General features: G+C 40.8%; 2 protein-coding genes and 1 long non-coding RNA gene across 5 annotated transcripts in view; 2 read left to right on the plus strand and 1 right to left on the minus strand.

The window, feature by feature from the left end:
• Positions 1 to 5,758, minus strand: part of LOC124224658 (uncharacterized) — a 30,118-nt gene extending 24,360 nt beyond the window's left edge. The window contains exon 1 of the long non-coding RNA XR_006884919.2: positions 5,396 to 5,758. This is a non-coding gene — a long non-coding RNA (uncharacterized lncRNA). The remainder of the gene's footprint in view (positions 1 to 5,395) is intronic.
• LOC138190310 (terminal nucleotidyltransferase 5C) overlaps positions 1 to 17,636 on the plus strand; it is a 58,022-nt gene that overhangs the window by 25,923 nt on the left and 14,463 nt on the right. The gene's annotated exons all lie outside the window — the stretch shown is intronic.
• LOC124224655 (uncharacterized) overlaps positions 10,415 to 17,636 on the plus strand; it is a 40,219-nt gene continuing 32,997 nt past the window's right edge. Inside the window, exon 1 of one of the 3 annotated variants that reach the window (XM_069137914.1) lies at positions 10,415 to 11,144. The gene's annotated coding sequence lies outside the window, so the exon portion shown is untranslated. The remainder of the gene's footprint in view (positions 11,145 to 17,636) is intronic. The other 2 variants (XM_069137908.1, XM_069137913.1) reach the window with 2 other exon arrangements.

The following is a 17,636-nucleotide window of genomic DNA, read 5'->3' on the forward strand; positions in this document are numbered from 1 at the left end:
TGTGTAACGTACCTTCCTACGTCACGCGTCGAACGTGCACGCATCCGTCTTTTATCGCTCGGAATTTAATGCCCGCTGCATACATGTGTACGTCAGCTGTGCATTCCTCGGTCACTGTTCAAGATTGTATTTTATTCCTTCCATTCAACGTGCAAAAGCTTGCGTGTCGGTGGAGGGGGAAAGCTCTCCTTCGCCGTCGTGCGGTTAATTTTATACGCTGTGTTTAATTGCAATCACGCTTAACTGAATTTCAGATATTTTTCAAAAACGCGAGATCTGCGGTTTTTCCTGGCCTGAGAAACTTTAATGTATTATTTTTGTTGCGCGGGTATTGTTATGATTATGATTAGTCGTTACCGCGGGAGGATTCGTCAGGTCCGTATATGTATAACATTGCTGTAGCGACGTAATTAACATTCAAATTACGTACACATTGTAATTATATGTAATAACTGTATTTCACTTGTACTCCACCAGGCGTCAATTGATCGGTACGAACGTGAGTCTTCCTTTCATTACTCATTTCACGTTATCTTCCATTCATCGTCGCTATCATTTTCATTATCGTCGTTACGAAACGTCGAGAATCCTGCTCCGTGTGACTACGATGAAAGCCGTGCATGCACCGGCGTTATCATCGATGCCGCAAAGCCGGAGCTTCTTAGGATCCGGAAGTGAACTGCCGGAAGTACATCTACCGGGTAATTGGAGATCGATGAGGAGTGTCCACGAAACATGTCAATATCAAGGTACGAAGGATACCGAAGTCACCCGGAACCGGTTCGACTCTCCGGACCGGATCTTTCTGGAGATTGCTCCCCCTCCCAAATAAAAAAACAAAAAAAAAAAACAATCAAACAACAAGTTTCAATCATAGTTGTAACTAGAAGCCGGTCGCCACTCTGCCCGCAAATATTTTCAAATGCTTATTGCATAATATATTAATTTTTTTAGTCTGTAGAGCTCGTCGACTCCTTGAAGATTTTTGAGTATAACAATTTAGTAGGTTTTCGCCCCTGACGAATTGGCGTACAAGTATGGTTATATCTTCATAACGATTGATCCGATTGCAACGAAATCTTGCCTAAAACCCTGCCAGACGTTGCAGCTATCGACAGAAAAAAGAACGATCGAAATCGGTTCGGTGGTTTCGCAGTTACAAACGAATCGGCGATCGACGCCGCCGGCAAGTGTAGGTACCTGTAATATCGGTAGATTACCGAGCATCGAACGTAGACAGACGTAATAATTCAACGTCCGGCATATCGCTCGTTGTGAAAAATAATACGGTTTCAGAGCCGTGACACGAGCGTCGGCCGGATAACCTTGGGAGCCGGATAGCTCGGCTTTGTTTATAACAAAAATAGGCTTATAATGTGCTCTGGTGTCGTTCGTTCTTGCCGCGAGTCCGACCGACAACAAATATGGAATTTGCACGAATCGGTCACCGGCGAAAAATAAACTCGTTTCTCGATAATATTGTACGTTGTACAATTATCATATTTACGTGTCACGAAAGCCGCAGAGATCTATTTCTATTCTCTAATCCTCGCTTTCTTGTCTCGGGATTAGCCGTTTTTATTACTCTTGTTTGTCGTTATCGTTGTTGTCGTGGTTGTTGTTTCGAAACCGCAGCGGATGTAACTGAAGATACAACGACACTGAGTTACATTCCATCGCTTATGGTCGTTGAGCCTGATCTTAGCTTCTTTATCCCTCTTTCCGTATTCCTGTTGTTCGGTTATTCACATAGTGCAGGATAAAACAAAGAAGTTTGCGTTAAAAATGACAAACAATTCCCAATCGGACTACCGTGGAAATTGCGTTAGCTGTTTTTGGTCCGCTTTACTGCCAGTTTTGAATCAACAAGCCAAGCGATCTTTTTTCCATAGGCAGACAGAGAGAGAGACAGGGAGAGGATTTTGCTCTGTTGAGACTCGAAGATCAGTCTGACGGGATTCTTATTCACGCGTATAAAATTTCTAATCACAGTTAAATCCCTCGAAGGTTGTGATCATCGTGCAATCATTCAATGTCATTTAATACAAGTTCTTTCCTGTATGTATAATGATGCCAGTATTGTAGGATATTCGGCCGAGATGAATAATCTGTGATAAGAACGTATTAACAAACATTAGTTTATTTATCGACAAATAATCCGTATGTGAAGAAGAAGAAAAAGCAAATGAGAAAAAAATAAAACCAAACAAGAACGTCTCGCATTTTTATGCTAATTCGACGCGACGTGCCATGTGTCGCCTGTTTATGAAACAGCTCAGTTCCGAAGAATAGAAGGTAGAATCGGATGAGTTTTAAAGAAAAATGTCGTCGTGCAAAACACCGATACCGTACCGACAACACTGTCGCGATGGATGGATGGATGGATGGATGGATGGATGGATTGATCGAATATTTGAATCACTGTGTACACATGTATGAGATGTGGGGGTGGAGGGTGGTAAGGAAAAAGAACAGAGGTAACGGCCATAAGTAAATACATAGCAGATGAAATATCAATATACGATATGGGTACAACGTACATACACATGTATAACAATCAGCGATATCAAGTCTGTTCCTTGGTTCCGTCACGACGCTGTCAATCGATCGATGTATCGACGCGTGGAGGTCACAGCGGTAAATATTGAAAGATTTAACAGTTTATATACATACCTTAGCGTATATATCTATACACCTATGTGTATATATACACGCACCCACACACGCCTGTAAAAGGTACAAAGTGTATCAGGCGTGTGGTAAAGATCGGTCTTCGAGCCGCCGTTCTACGTGCATGCATTTTTTACCGACGATTGATCCTTGCGGTAAATTTCCTCCTGACAAACTTGTCGGTACGAGTATTTATTGATATTCTTTTTGGCCTGGTTGTTACACGCGCGCGAATAGTATTACATTACGGAAAGTGGAAAGTTGAACGTTTTTATCTGCAAAAGTACCGCGGCTAGGTTTTGGGATTCTGTGCCTCGAAATAATAAAAAAAAAAAAAAAAAAGGAGAAAAAAGGAACCCTTACAGGATCGCTTCGAAAATAACCCTTTTTCTCAGGAACGGATCGAGGTATCAAGTTGAAATTAATAACAAATAATAAGGTCTACGGTCTTTTGGAGGTGTGAAAAATTCAAGCTTCTATGTCGACGCAATCAAAAGATACGGCCATGTATGTCACATATTTTTATTCTTCCAAACTCACTGATCAAAGCCTGTAGACTACTTCTCGTTCACTTCGAATCGTAAAGTTTTGAGAGAAGCAAGAACTCGCAGCCCAAGCGAAGGAAAAATTCCGAAAATAGTTGACTCGTTGTTATATCGCATGAAATATAAATAAAAAGGGCGCGATTTCTACTTGCACTTTTCCGGTTTTTTCAATTACGTACACATCGTGACTATAATTGCGCTTCAGGCTAATTCGGCCGCGAAATCTTAAGAGCATTTATTCTGTTATTTCACTCGCTAGTTGTTTTCAATGCAGTTTAAACTCGTTATATACTAAATTCACTGGCAAACAAACTTTTCTCAGTAATAACGGAAGTGGTTAATAAATCACATACGGCACACATAGGTGTACACAGGTATATGGTTATACATTCGTACCTTGTAGCGTGCAATATTTGCGACCGGATTGTAATATACCGCGTCTATAACGGTATAAGGTCGTAACCGCCATTATACGGCTTTTACTTTTTTTAACGCCGTGAGATCGTATAATTTTATTATTTTTTTTTTTTCACAGGCTAAAAACACGAAAATTCGCGCGGAAACGTTGAAATTTAATGTTAAGTGATTACAAAGCAAATGGTGATTTGTTCTCGCGTGTGTATAAGGAACCTTTAGCCCCAATTTGGAGGAAAGTAATTGCTTATAGAAATGCTGTAAAAAATGTCTTCATTTTTTCTTGCTCGTGTGTATATAATTATCAAATAACGGAAGATCGTATTTATCTGGTGTAAGATACGACCTTTGAGTACAGATTAAAGCAAACGATAGAATTTAACGACGTTCTACTTTTATTGTGTAAGGTTTTCTTTTCTTTTTTTTTTTCCAAATTTTCGAGTCTTTCAATTTATCTCTGCGTTTCACGGAATGTTACGACTGTCGCGTAAAAAGGGGGGAAACTTTGTTGTTTTTTTTTTTTATATCGGCGCTTACATCGTTCACTTTTATCTACGAATATTTTTTTTTTTCTCTTTCTACGAAGTTCTTGAAACTTGGGTGATTTTTGATTTTTTTCTATGCGTTAAGGTATAGTTTTAATAGCAATTGCATAGAAAAATAAAATTTCCAACTATACAACCTTTTGCTTCGGTCACTTTTTCCCTTTTCCATGTACAATTATTAACGAAAGAAGAAAGGGAAGATGAATGAATATTTTCACTTGGTATTGAACATTATTTTGAATGACTCTACGAATCGTGAAAAAACTTTTCCGCCATTACGACTACGTGTTAAAATTTACGAAATTTTGCTTTCAAGCGTACCGTTTAAAAAAAATCAGATATAATCGGTGAATCGATTAACTTTTACCGATTCAATCGAGTCGTGTTCGATTATTTTTAGCTTATTGTTATCGGGCGTCGCTATCCATTTCCATTAAACACGCGATGTGTTTTTGTTACTTATTATAAATATAATATTAAACCGCGACGCGACCGCCGACCGCACAGTGGAACGGGGTCAACAATTGAATAAGCAAATTTGTTTTACTATTTTCCACCGCGGTTTGCTCAGTTATCATCACCCGGACACGTATGTATCACAACGTTGCGTGTCTGTTTATGTAATATACGTTCGTAGGAGAGCTTCACTGAGATAACGAATATGTGATACATGCGAGGCGTTCTTTTTCTAGACCGGAAGAGGCTAGCTGGCCTAGCTCGCGCTGCTGCTTTCAAATCAACAATCTATTTTGCCCAAGCTCGAAGCTTCCCCTTTGCCCGTATAATGTCACAGCTAAACCGCTAATCAGCAATCGTGGCAACGGTCCGCTGCGACGGAACTTGTTATGGAAAATTACAATTATATATCGGATAATGATATTGAATCATGTCCGGCGTCTCGTGTCGAAAACGTAAGCTTTTCTCTCGCGCTGGGTGTTTTTTCGTTGTTTTTTTTTTCAACGTTTTAGGGTTAACATCGCAGCTTTTCGCGTATGACAATCGACAATTAAAGATTCTACGTATACCCTGGCCAGTTAAAAAAAAAGCGAGTTCTGCGGGCATACAAGCACGCGGCCTGCAGCGCGTTAAGTGAGAGCGTTCTTATTACCGCAGCGTAATTCTACCGTTGTTCGAATCGAAACGCGTGTTTTGGGTTACGGGGTCAGGGACACTTTGTCGTTCACTGACTGAAATACTGCACTGAATTACTGAATGACTTACCGATCGCAGGCTCGTCGTGACTGCAAACCGCTGGCGTATGATTCTCCATTATACGCACACCAGACTTGGGTTGAACACAATCGCGATGTAACCAGCCTACATAGGTGTGCATACGAGACGAGAAAGTACGGATCTACGTGCATTTTACTTTACAATTAATACATATTATACTCATTCTCGGAAAGCTTTTTTTGCTTGATATACAAATCTAAACGTTATAAGATTACTTGCGCAAAATGTTGGGGAGAACGAAAAGGAAAGGGGAAAAAAAAAGAATTAGGCAAGAGATCGCGATGAGGGAAAATCGTGAAAGATCGTTCCGAGTAAGCTCTCGTTTGTTATAAACCCGTGCAACAACGGTGCAGGTCCTGTCCGTCGAAACGTGACACTTGAACGAACGAAGCTGTCTGTTCGCGGCTTCGATTAAAAACTTGCCGGCCTTGTTACGATACACCCGCAACCCGCCACGGTTAACGCGCGGCGAACCGAGTAAAAGTAGTTACTTACTTGCTTACTTACCTGCTAGACGAGTACGCTACTTGTACACTTACGGACCGCGTGCATACTTATATCTATACCTGTACCTAAAACGTAAATCTCGACTCGTTAGTACGTTGGCACATTATACGCGAGTGCGCTGCGGTGTCGATTTCTTGTGAAATATGCCCGTTATCTCTCTATTATACACGTAAGTACATACGCGCACACATTCGCATGTACCGCATAACGTGGGTTTTAAATTAAGAACAAATAACGCACGCTCACCCTCCCTTATACGTAATTACGTAGTATAGTATGCTTATTATTTTTTCATACGATACTCTGTCCCACGGACCATTCGAGTATATCGCTTGACGCGTTTTTTGCAAATTTTTGCATCCCACCCCGGGCGACAACGATCGGTAACGTTTGCTTGTTTTGCCCACTGCTTGTTCTTAACGTTGGCTAACGCGTTTTCAAAAGTTTATTGGATGATAGATTTATTACCTGGAAATGGCTCAAGACCCATTTATAGTCACATTCTAATCAATTCGTTCCTACTTTATTGAATGTTAATTATTATTAATTATCAACACACTCTGACATGTTTAGTAAAACGTGAATTTATTATTCATCGAGTATTAAATACATCATATATTGTCTATCTTCTTAAATGCATGCAGTGAACCTTATATTTGCTAAGATACTATTACTGAGCAATTAATGCATTATTAACACCTCGTTTTAAAACAAATTTTTATTATTCTCAAACACGCCGTGTGTTGGCTGGCTTTGAGCACGCACTTTGAATCTCCCATGTCAGCTAACGCTTGCCTGGAATGTCTAATACTGTAGGGTGACATTTGACAACGTTTCTCCAAATGGCCTACCCCTGTCTTAGCCTTGGCTGATACTCGGATGGCCCCCTAGGCGCAATATCGTGGTTCTTCAGCGTCTCTTTCTTCGATCTTGCACGACCCAGGCGTCAGAAGAAAAGAAAAACGTATAAATCGTAGTGTTTTAAACGTAAATTGTAAGTGATTGATTTATCGTTGACTTAGATAAATTCAGAATTCTCTCTCTCTCTCTCTCACTCTTCTAATATGCACGAATCAATCCGAACTTGTATCAGTTTAGTTGGACTGATTGTAATCGTACATGCGAGGGACAAATTAAAGAGAGAAGATTCTTCTCTAAACAATTATACCAACACGTGTATCACACGAAACACAGCACAATCGTACATAGAAACTTGAACGTTATAGATTGATACAAAATGTGCGAAATTCCGGGGTGTGAAATGCTTGGGAAAGGGAAAAACATACATACAAAGGTATCTGCGTATATTTTCTAAAAATTTTATCGCTTTCCTTGCACATATATTTGATTAATGAGATGTTATGTTACATGATTGCCTCGTTACGCAGTATCGGGGTTTATTTTTTTCGTACCATTTCAGGGCATGCGAAATATGATCAAGTTCCGCAGTTCTTTTACTTATGCATTTATTTAACTTCTATCAATTCGGCAATTATAATATCGTTCACTTTTTTTTCTTTTTCTATAATCAGAACACGGTTACACGACGGGTATTTAGTTCGGTCCTTACCGCCGGAGGTGAGACTTTTCTCACAGAAGAACGGGAGCGAATGACCCGTTGATTATAAAACATCGTACCCGACACCTGATCGAGTCGAAGCGTCGAATCGCGATCTCCGTCACGTGCAGATTGTACAAAAAAACTACACAGCACATGAGGTACGATTCGTGGGAGTGAATTTACACCTCGTCGTTGGGACTCGTTGGGAAAAAAGGCCCACCACGCGTGCACCTAGAGTATAATATCATACGAACGTTTAAATTTGAGTACATCGAATGAATGAATGAAGATCCTTATTATTCTGTAAATTTTTCATCCCACCCGTGATCCACGACTGTTACAAGTAACGTCACGTACGGTAATCTCGACTGTTGTTAAAGAAAATTTGATCGTCTACAAAATGAAACACCGCAAAGCGCTACCCAATTAGTACGGTTATCAAGATATTTCGGTTAACTAACAGAGCGTTTGAAAAATTCAAACCACACGAGTCACCTTTTCGAATTTTCCCATCGAGTTCCGGTGTTCACGCGGCTTCGTCTCAGGCTAAAAACCAACTTTTCGAAGGATACCGCAAGTAAAAAAAAAAAAAAAGTAAAAAACCACCCCAACGTACATTTACGCAGGTACGCAACGCGAGCGAGTAAATTAATAAATAAATACGTGTATTTAGCAACTCGAGTCAACTTCGTACGCGAACGGCCTTGAAGGACGTTCGCCGCGAACGGAGCAGCCGATACGATTCGGTCTGTCTTCGTTTAGTCTGCGTTGCCTGCCTGCTGCCTGCTTGCCTATCTTTCTACCTCTGCTTGCAGTCGATTGGTCTCGTTACGTCATCGTTCACCACCTTCACTTCGAGTCTTTTTGTTCCGTATGCGAATCCTGTGCAGCAGCCTCCCCCTCCGCCCCCGCCTTCGATTCCCCACCCCTCCCATCCCCCGCCTCTTGGATCACGGCAATTTTAATTGGCCCAGTTCGTTTCAACCGCATTATAACCCGTTCGCGTAACACACATTTATGTGTGCGTACCTAGATGCTGTGTGTGTGTGTATATATATATATATATATATATATATACACACACACACACCTATATATATATATATCGTACGAAGGCAGCCGGCTCGCTCGCCTTCTTGCCCAATATTAGAATCGATTCTTCCTATTGTAATCAGGTTATCTTGTTCGGTTATGTTTACATATCCATATGGTGCAATATATGTTACACATACCTATGTACATAGTGTAAGAAATACTGGAACGCCAACGACTAATTCATCGATTCAGAGTTGAAATTTCGTTATACGTTACCTATGCGCGATGTGTTGTCAGAAAGGTCTTCGAGGGGCGGGAGAGGGTGGAGTGATTAAAACGCGGTCGCGCGGCATAAGATGTGACGAAAAATAACGAAGGTGTCGCGAAACAGTATAGATTTCTTCGAAATTTCCACGATTTTATACATCTCTGATGCAGTAATTTTTCGCGGATAAAAAAAAAAAAAAAAAAAAAAACCGCAGCAACAAAGTACACCGTCCCAGTGATGTATTTATTTATCGGCGATTCGGTAGGCGCGGATCGTGTTCGTTAAACTGCACGTCGCTCAGGTCAAGGCAACAAGTGCCCTGTGTCGTTTGACCGGCGATACTCGGTCTCTACCGTTTAACACATTAATATGTACGTGCAAGCGTGTAATTCGCACGTGTCGCGAACGCGGCTCGCATACGGTTAATATATCTACCTAAATTATTCGCCCGCGATATAACAATCTCCGATTGATCGCCGTTAATCGTCTGCGATCGAGAGTGTACGAGACGTAACAATTAATCATAATGATAACAATTAAATCCCTCTTACTTCGTGCATGTATACATGTATACATATATATAATAATATATATATACCTATATGTGTGTGTGTGTGCGCGCGCGCGCACGGCGCTCGAAAGAATGAGAAAATCTCGTTGAAACCGGGAAAAAAATATCCGGGAACTTTGACTCTGTATAGGGTGATTTGTTCGTATACGTTGTATATAATATATGTGTAAGTATGTATACCCTCCCCCCTCTCACCCTGTTATAATTTGATCACGAGTTGGCAACGATCCCGTACACCTATATTACAAGAGACACCGGGGATCGCTACCAGTTTAAAAAGATCGAAATTTACTGGCAGTCGGCCCGGATAAGGATATTATACCTACACTCTAACGCTACGCTACGATCCGCAATCACGTACCTATTACGTACGTTATATACGCACATGTTGTTACCGAGGGTGAAATCGACCGTTTCACCCCTTCCTTTAAAATGATCCAGCAGTCATCATAGACAAAAGATACACGCGTAAGAGATCTCCGTACGTTACGTGAAGTGAACAAGGTTGCCGCCGCGTCATCCAACGTTATTGTAAAAACAATCCTGCTTCAGACTTTAAAATGAAAACGCGTCTATACACAGCAATCAAACGCATTTTTCCCTATCTATTAATTTCTGCCAGTCTCGTTCGATTCTTTTTCAATTCTCAACGAACCCGTATTCAATTACCGCGATACCGAAAAGTGTTGTAATATTATTTACACGCGAAGAACGAGCAGAAGACACCGTACTAACTTCGCAAATCGCGAGACCAGTGAGAAAATCAACGCCAAGTAAAATCGCAAAGCGTTACGCGTTGCCGTCGGTCGGTTCAACCAAAACTCGCTCCGCCTCTGTCAACCGCTCACAATTAGCTGGAGAATCACGAAACAGCTGTTCTCTACGTCTAGCGTCGGCCAGTCGGCTAGATTATCGCGGCAGGCTGCTCAGCTCGCGGTGGAAAGTAGAGACGCGTTCACCTACACGTCAAATCTCCGGGATTGCTCCGCGAGGGGGGGGTGGAGGTGGGGGTGGGGGTGGTGGTGGGGGGGCGTCCGTCAGCGAGTCGCGTTTCACGAGCAGCCGTCGGGCGAAGCGAGGATCTCGGTGGTATTCAGTCGTGAGTCGGCCGTTCGCTCGTCGTTGTCAGTCGCCAGTTTGCACGCCGCGGTCGCAACGTCGTTTCGTCGCGCCGTAGTTGTGGCCGACTCGACAGCCGAGCAACGAAACGAAACGCAAAGCCAGGCGATCCTAGTACATCTATCTATATATATATATATATATACGTATGTCGGGGTTACATTAAAATAGTGTTTTGATCGATCGACGAGCAATCGCGGGAGGTGGGAATGCGGTAGAAGTACCGATCAATTTTTACTTTCCTTTATTTTTATTTGATTTGAATTTCTCTGGTTTGCGACTTCGATCGGTTCGAACGGAACAGTCGGCGGGTATATGTAATTGAATAATACGCGTGTGTCGGGGAATACGGACTTTGGGACGCGTGGTGCGTTGAGGACATCGATACCTATTCTTCGATTGATTGTTGTCGGTAGTGTCACTTTTCGATCTCGGAGGAGGAAAGTTGGGGAGAGAGATTTATTTTCTCGTCGTTACCTCTCGGGGGTACGTTTGTCCGAGAAGAGAGTCGAGTCAGTTCATCCATCCATTCATCCGTTCCGAGGAAGGAGAAAGAGAGAGGATCTTGGACACGGGGCACGTCGAATTATCCACATCTCATCCCCTTCGTCCTCCCCTTGTTCTCCTTCGCTGACCGAAAACGTCGAGTTCTTCTAAGCCTGCGATATAACGATACGTGAGTATATATTGACCTGTTATATGTACACATGACGCAGAGGACCGGTGCATGTTTAACAATATCGTACGTGTTGGTGGAAGAACGTTTTTGAGGATATACACCGCGAGTCGAACGTCAATATTACGACAAGACTGAAGTCAGGACGTGTAACCTTAACCCGACGAAACATCCCGGAGGAATATAAATCGTTGTAGAATTTTAGAGAAATATTTTCAAACGAATTGCCTTTTCAAAATATTAACACATTTTCTTTGTTTATGATTTACCAGCCGAATTTCGGGTAATTTTAAAGGGTTAACGATGTAACCCATTTTCACGGAACACGCGTCGTTAAAGTAGGTAGCCGTACCAACTTCGATCAACATGTTCTTTCGTTGTCACTCTTTCCCTCTCCTCGTCTTCACGTTCATTGAAGCGGAAGGGACAACGCGGGCGGAAAAACACCCGCAACGTCTATAACGCGGTACACGTTGCCTCTGTCCGGCTTCTAGAACCTCCCGGAGCGTCGCGACGTCGCGCGTCGCGCTCTCGAATATTCGCCGTTCCTCATCTCGTTTCGTTTCGTTTCGTTTCGTTGTCGTATTTCGCTCGCCCTACGTCGGAGCGGCGAAGTGATGCAGTTTTTTTTTTTTTTTTCTTTCTTCTTCCTTCCTCTTCCGACTATCCAGATTTCTCTCTTTCTTTCTTTAATTCCACTCTATATTATTATACCGTCGGTTCTTTATCCGACGGTTGAGAGACTCGCTGCTCGTATGATTTGGGTCGTCATGTTGAAGTTAGCAACGTTATCGTAACGATTCGTGTTTCGGAAAATCCGTTATTTCGTAATATTAGGAATGTTTGAAACGTAAATTGTAATACGGCAAAAGTTATTCATATTTTTCAAACTCGGCCACTTCAAAGTCACTAGAAAATTGTTAAATAGTGATTTTATGGCTTCCAATGTTTCCACACGCTAACGTTGCTAACTTCACCCTTGGAGAAACTCGCAAACCCGTATTTTTTTACTAATTTTAATCCAACTGCTCTGTAAATATCTCAATTTCTAATTTTTTTACTTGAAATTTTGACGGAGGAGGAAACCTTTTACATCGTGTCGCTGATATTTTCGTCGAAACTTCGTTCATCTTATTCATCATTTTAGTGTTGGTCCCCGCGTGTACGGTATGCTGATATTCTGAGTATGTAAAAATATGTTCTAATCTCGTTTTCTCCATTATTTATTTATTTTTTTTTCTTCCTCTTTACTTTCACCAGTAAATTAAGGAAACATCAAGGAAGCATAAGGTAAATTTTCAATTCCGTACCCGTTAATCGCAACAAGGATAACATTTTTTCGTTAACGATGTATATATATCTTCAAATATCAAAGTCCACCTTTCAGAAAATCGAAAAAGGGCCAAACAGCCTCATTCTTTGCACAATCCTGAACAAAAACACTTCAATACCTTTTCACTCGACGCAGAAATAAGGAAATTGGACAAATTCTACGTAACCGTAATAGTAAATTCGTAAAGTTTATACCATTTCTTTACTCCTGCGTCAAATGAAAAGGTATCAGAGTGTTTTCGTTGAGAATTGCGTACAGAATGGGGCCGTTGAGTCCTTTTTCGCGTTTGAAATACCTCGACGTCGATATTCTGAGGCCAAGGGCGTCCCCTCAAACGATTTCGAACTTGGACAAAACGTGTGCTCGCCTTATTTCTGTGCCCGAGCAGCGCGTGAATGATAATAAATACATATGTTTTACCGGCTTGGTGCGATCTGCTGCACGTACGTACATTATGTACCTCGCAGTAACGTATCGTAATTACGATATGTAGTTACTACACATCAGGCGAGACCCGTTCTACAATGAGCAATGTTAGTTAACAAGTGTGCGCGTGCGTGTACGTACGATAAGCGAAACACGTCGGCACAAACAAGTTCACAAATCTGAAAATAACCGTACGTCCAACCGCTGAAAATGCCGCGGAGGGAGATTTGACTCGCATAAAAATAGGGCTGCAATCCGATTTTATTAAATTACCGCGGCTGAACCGAGTTACTACACACTTTTACGAGTTATCATCGTGTAGTTGGGCATGTATGTACAGTGTTGTTGTTTTTTTTTTTATTTTTTTTTTTATTTTTTTTTATCCTTCTCTTTCCTTCTTTATTTGCTTATCTCTTTTCTCCTCTTCAACTAATTAAAACCACAATGTAGCGGTCTTTTCACGGTTATCTGATAACTTCTTTTTAATCGCGACGCTCGCTTGCTTGTATTGTGCATCATCATTTATTTTAACGCACATATGCACATGTATTATTGCAATGCGCGCGCGCGTGTGTGTGTGTGTGTGTGTGTGGTACGTGCGTGACGGTGCAGATTAGATATATAGAACTCGTTTTTATTCCTCTCTTTGTTTTCTTTTTTTTTTTCTTTCCTTGTTTGTTTTTTTGCCTACGCCCAAATCTCATTCTTTGCCAACGTTTCACGCAGAGAGAAAACTACACGTCGACGATGCTTGACCGTCGCAATAACTTCTTTTTTTTTTCTCTCTTCCTCACTTTGTTCTCACTCAATTATCATAAATATCAAGTACTTATCATGTTAAGCGTGTAGTAGGTGTACGCATGCCAAACTCTGTGTCGCCTTAGGCCAATTCTATGCATAAGACGTCATCACGTGTGTAATTTATGTAATTGTATTTTCGACCTACCGGAAACACTACATTAATCTATTTACAGTTGGGCGAATCTAATATATACATTTCTTCTATCTCTTTTTTTCCTTCTTCTATTTCTTGTTTTTTTTTTTTTTTTTTTTTTTTTTCTCGGCGTACTATCATAGCGTTGGAAATAAGGGGAAAGAAAGAAAGAGAGAAAAAGAAAGTAAATAAAATTGAAAATAATACGCGAAGCTTGTTTACAGCCCGAGAGAATAAAATATTATACATAGGCACGTATTCGAGAACAACACGTTTTATACTCGTTGTGTAGGTACAGGCGTGTAGGCACTTATCCGATGTACTTGTTTTTCAAGAATTTTTTTCTTCTTCATTTTTATTTTTACCGCTTCACGCGTGTCTGTACGCTTAACATTTAGTTTGGCAATTATCACCACCGGCTTCGTTGCCATTCGTTAACTTTGCGGTCTTTGGACTCTTGCGAGGCCTGCAGGCAGGAATATGGGAGAGGAGAGTGAGGGGGAACTTTCAACTTCGTTCGCAACTGGTTTAAAACACGTCGAACAGTCCGTCTCGTTCCCTCCTCGATTCTCTCGCTCCTTCCTTCCTTCCTTCCTTCCTTCCTTCCGTCCTTCTTTCCTTACTTCGCTTCGCCTCGTTTCATTTTCATTCATATATTATACATGCACGAGAATGTACCGAATATTATACGTTTCTATGTACAATGTGGGGGCGTTTTATCTGCGTGAGAGAGAAGCACTTGACTTGACTCGCGTTGTTTTTTTCGTCATCATCTCCCTTCTCCCTCCCTCGGATATCTGGATATATATATATATATATATATATACATATATACATATCTCTTGAGAGTAGCCGAGACTTTTATCTATTTTTTTTCTTTATTCAAACTAGCTTTCACATGTGTATAAGATACAACGCTCTCTGATCCGATTATGCATCGTTTACCTACTTGTGTTATGTTAAGGTTGTTTGAACGAGGGATTCGTGTCAAGTACGATTTGTGAACTCTAATGGCGGGTATGTAATACATACACAACATATCGTATTGCATGTGTAACGCAACACAAATAAATACACTTTATCATGGTAGTTACGTGTTTGAAGATATAATAGTCAATAGATAATTACACAACGTTTCACTCAAATATTGCCAGAATAATCATACTCCGGATAGATTATACTCGGGCGTAACGAAAAGTTTGAAAATTGATACTTGGAATAATAAATCGACACTTGTACGGTTTTCTTTTACTATTATCTTTCTTTTCTTTTTTCCTTCTACCTCGGTGGACGGGAAATATTTACTTCCGGTGATGGGTTCGACCATCGTTCAGCGTTTCAAGTATCTGCAAAATATTGTACGTACATTGCTATTTATACACAAGGTATAATTTTGTTATATGTGTATAATTATACGAGTAATATCACGAGGATTGAAGTTAGCAACGTTATCCTCGCGAAACTTTGAGAAAACGGTCGTTGTTTTCTTATTTTTACAACGATTTTCAACGAAGTACGATTGCAAAGTGTGAATATATTTCGTTTCGTTACGGTTCATTGAAATTCAAAAAGTTGGAAAATTGCGTAACAACGATTTTTCCGCGGCATGAATCGTTGCGATAACACGTTTACCAACTACTTCGAGGTGATGTAATATCGCCTCTGTACTATCTTTCGCGACCTTGCCCTTGCTGAAATAATAAATTTTTACCTCCGTCTGTCAAGCAAATTACGAGGATCAACCAAAGTCGTCGTCGCGACCTTGGCTTGCTTTCTTTTCTTTGTTTTATTTATTTATTCACCTTTGTCGTTTGATAACAACTTTCTATTCGTTACTCTTTTTCTTTTATCGTACACACAATAATACCGACGATATCTGCGTACGCGCAATTCTTTCGACATAATTCGAAGTGATAACTTCCTCTTGTTTTCAACCCTCCTCCGATTAATTATACCGTATGTAAGAATAATTGCAATACCTCGTGTAAGATACGCGCCGAACCTTGAGTCTTACAGTCACGACACTCGCAATTATGATCTTAGCGATAATTGGCCGCTCGACCTTTGTTGTTAAAATATTTATATCCGCCGCCGTCGCAGTCGCCGTTATTGCCGCACTGTGTTGCTAATGAATAATTTTTCTCTTCAAACTACTCGACGTTACAAGTCGGAGAAGGTAAAACTTTCATTACCTCAAAGTTTCGGCTCGGTCAGATTAAATTATAACGCAAGGGTGTTTTTCTATCGTTAAAACAATTTTTCCTACTTCTTTCTTTCTTTCCTCTCTCTTCAACTTATTTATATACCAAGCAATTATTTGCGGGATGAAAAGAAAAACTTTGGTTGTACGGTAGGTAAAAGAGAATCCGGAGAGACACGTTACATCGTAATTCTGCGGACCTATCCAAACCGGATCGTTAATTTTGCAGTTTGAATCAACCGTCAGAGGTAACTCTCGGGGGTAAAATTCACGATCGTTAGATCAATTTTCCCGACAAATACCAATTACACTGTACAAATTGTTGTCGGCCGAGGGCGAGGGTGAATTTTCATTTCACCCCTCAACCTCACGTCACCGCGTTCTAGATTTCTACGCTCGTGTAATAATAGCAGGTATAATACTTACAAGGTGTACGTAATAACGTTGATTTGCGAAATTGATTTATACAGGTACACGCGTAACGAACAATCTCTCCTCGATATTAAATAATAACCATAACAATAGCAACGCCTGCGTCGTATCTCGTTACTCGTTTCTCAGCGACAAACACGCGAATCAGCAGCGGTCAATTTGCGTTCGTCAACTTTATACACCCCAGCGCGTGTAGCAATTAGCGCAAAAAATTGGATCCGTTCGATCGAATAAATATCTGCGTAGACAGGTATCGGCGTGCGAAATATTTCGTCGTCGTCCGCACTTTGTATTATGTTTGTAACGTGATTAACGGATTTCAATGTTTTAATGATTGTGCGTAATATGAGTGGATAGATTTTTGCACGTGGTTTATTCATCCTGTACGTTGGGAGGAGAGAGATATAAATAGAAGACGCATGACTCGACGATGTGTGTTTGTTTTTTTGTTTGTTCGTATGTATGTACGTACATACTCTACGTAATACATGAGCGAAATATTCCGTCGTTCGTCATTTGGTTACGGTACCCGGAGCACGGAGATGACGCAGCAGCCAGCAGCCAGGAACCGTCGTCAATGCAACGCATGTACATGTACGTTACACATGTGCGCATACATATCGTAAATCACGTGTCACCTATGCGTACATATATGTCAAAGAGAAAAGAACAGAGTCGTTGTTGCTTTTTTTAATCACAAAAGAGGAACGAAGATCCCTGTCAATGAGAGAGTCTCTTTTAATTTGAATATTGAATATCTTTTCAAAAAATTTTGTTTATCGGAGCACGGAGTTTTATTGTTTAATGAAAGGTTTAATATGCGTCATACCACACGCAAATAGGCCATTCTCCGACATTTGTACACGGATAACGCGAACGCATTTATAAGGTATGTTATTGCTTACGACTTGCGTTTATTGTACGCCGACATGATTACCCGTGGGATAAAAAAAAAAAAGAAACAACTCTTATTACCGAGCGTGAATTTTTAAATTCGTCGTCTTTTCTTCCGTCAAATAGATATTATATATGGAACATCCGTTGCACTGTACGTTACAGATTGATATCAGCCGATGATATTTATTTATGTATCACGCGTCATGTACGATCGGAACGCGATCAATTTACGTCGTGATCTTGAATGACTCGGAATTCTCTCTACGCTCC

The sequence above is a fragment of the Neodiprion pinetum genome, chromosome 1 (assembly GCF_021155775.2).
Source record: "Neodiprion pinetum isolate iyNeoPine1 chromosome 1, iyNeoPine1.2, whole genome shotgun sequence".
Lineage (NCBI taxonomy): Eukaryota > Metazoa > Arthropoda > Insecta > Hymenoptera > Diprionidae > Neodiprion > Neodiprion pinetum.